Genomic DNA, 2,546 nt, shown 5'->3' with positions numbered 1-2,546 from the left:
TGCTGATTTGGTGAGACGATCAACTATTACCCAAATAGTATCAAAACCACTTGCAGTCCTTGGCAATTTAGTGATGAAATCCATGGTAATGTTTTCCCATTTCCATTCCGGGAATTCGGGTTGTTGAAGTAGACCTGATGGTTTCTGATGCTCAGCTTTGACCTTAGAACACGTCAAACATTCTCCTACGTATTTAGCAACATCGGCTTTCATACCCGGCCACCAAAAATGTTTCTTGAGATCCTTGTACATCTTCCCCGTTCCAGGATGTATTGAGTATCTGGTTTTATGAGCTTCTCTAAGTACCATTTCTCTCATATCTCCAAATTTTGGTACCCAAATCCTTTCAGTCCTATACCGGGTTCCGTCTTCTCGAATATTAAGATGCTTCTCCGATCCTTTGGGTATTTCATCCTTTAAATTTCCCTCTTTTAAAACTCCTTGTTGCGCCTCCTTTATTTGAGTAGTAATGTTATTATGAATCATTATATTCATAGATTTTACTCGAATGGGTTCTCTGTCCTTCCTGCTCAAGGCATCGGCTACCACATTTGCCTTCCCCGGGTGGTAACGAATCTCAAAGTCGTAATCATTCAATAATTCAATCCACCTACGCTGCCTCATATTCAGTTGTTTCTGATTAAATATGTGTTGAAGACTTTTGTGGTCGGTATATATAATACTTTTGACCCCATATAAGTAGTGCCTCCAAGTCTTTAATGCAAAAACAACCGCGCCTAATTCCAAATCATGCGTCGTATAATTTTGTTCGTGAATCTTTAATTGTCTAGACGCATAAGCAATCACCTTCGTTCGTTGCATTAATACACAACCGAGACCTTGCTTTGATGCATCACAATAAATCACAAAATCATCATTCCCTTCAGGCAATGACAATATAGGTGCCGTAGTTAGCTTTTTCTTCAATAACTGAAACGCTTTCTCTTGTTCATCATTCCATTCAAATTTCTTCCCTTTATGCGTTAATGCAGTCAAGGGTTTTGCTATTCTGGAAAAGTCTTGGATGAACCTTCTGTAGTAACCAGCTAGTCCTAAAAACTGGCGTATGTGTTTCAGAGTTTTCGGAGTTTCCCACTTTTCAACAGTTTCTATCTTTGCCGGATCCACCTTAATACCTTCTTTGTTCACTATGTGACCGAGGAATTGAACTTCTTCCAACCAAAATGCACACTTTGAAAACTTAGCGTACAATTCTTCCTTCCTCAATACTTCTAACACCTTTCTCAAATGTTCACCGTGTTCTTGGTCATTCTTTGAGTAAATAAGTATGTCATCAATGAAAACAATGACAAACTTGTCAAGGTATGGTCCACACACTCGGTTCATAAGGTCCATGAACACAGCTGGTGCATTAGTTAAACCAAACGGCATGACCATAAACTCGTAATGACCGTAACGTGTTCTGAAAGCAGTCTTTGGAATATCATCTTCTTTCACCCGCATTTGATGATACCCGGAACGTAAGTCAATCTTTGAATAAACAGACGAGCCTTGTAGTTGATCAAATAAGTCATCGATTCTCGGTAGTGGGTAGCGGTTCTTGATGGTAAGTTTGTTCAACTCTCGGTAGTCGATACACAACCTGAATGTACCATCTTTCTTCTTGACAAACAAAACAGGAGCTCCCCACGGTGATGTGCTTGGTCGAATGAAACCACGCTCTAAAAGTCCTTGTAATTGGCTTTGTAGTTCTTTCATCTCGCTGGGTGTGAGTCTGTAAGGAGCACGAGCTATTGGTGCAGCTCCTGGTACAAGATCTATTTGAAATTCAACGGATTGATGTGGGGGTAATCCCGGTAATTCTTTCGGAAATACATCAGGAAATTCTTTTGCGACGGGAACATCATTGATGCTCTTTTCTTCAGTTTGTACTTTCTCGACGTGTGCTAGAACAGCATAGCAACCTTTTCTTATTAGTTTTTGTGCCTTCAAATTACTAATAAGATGTAGCTTCGTGTTGCCCTTTTCTCCGTACACCATTAAGGGTTTTCCTTTTTCTCGTATAATGCGAATTGCATTTTTGTAACAAATGATCTCCGCTTTCACTTCTTTCAACCAGTCCATACCGATTATCACATCAAAACTCCCTAACTCTACTGGTATCAAATCAATCTTAAATGTTTCGCTAACCAGTTTAATTTCTCGATTCCGACATATATTATCTGCTGAAATTAATTTACCATTTGCTAATTCGAGTAAAAATTTACTATCCAAAGGCATCAATGGACAACTTAATTTAGCACAAAAATCTCTACTCATATAGCTTCTATCCGCACCCGAATCAAATAAAACGTAAGCAGATTTATTGTCAATAAGAAACGTACCCGTAACAAGCTCCGGGTCTTCCTGTGCCTCTGCCGCATTAATATTGAAAACTCTTCCACGACCTTGTCCATTCGTGTTCTCCTGGTTCGGGCAATTTCTAATAATGTGGCCCGGTTTTCCACATTTATAACAAGCTACATTGGCATAACTTGCTCCGACACTACTTGCTCTGCCATTACTCGTTCCGACACCATTTGTTC

This window comes from Rutidosis leptorrhynchoides, chromosome 10, assembly GCF_046630445.1.
Source record: "Rutidosis leptorrhynchoides isolate AG116_Rl617_1_P2 chromosome 10, CSIRO_AGI_Rlap_v1, whole genome shotgun sequence".
Lineage (NCBI taxonomy): Eukaryota > Viridiplantae > Streptophyta > Magnoliopsida > Asterales > Asteraceae > Rutidosis > Rutidosis leptorrhynchoides.
Note: the sequence above shows the minus strand (reverse complement) of the source record.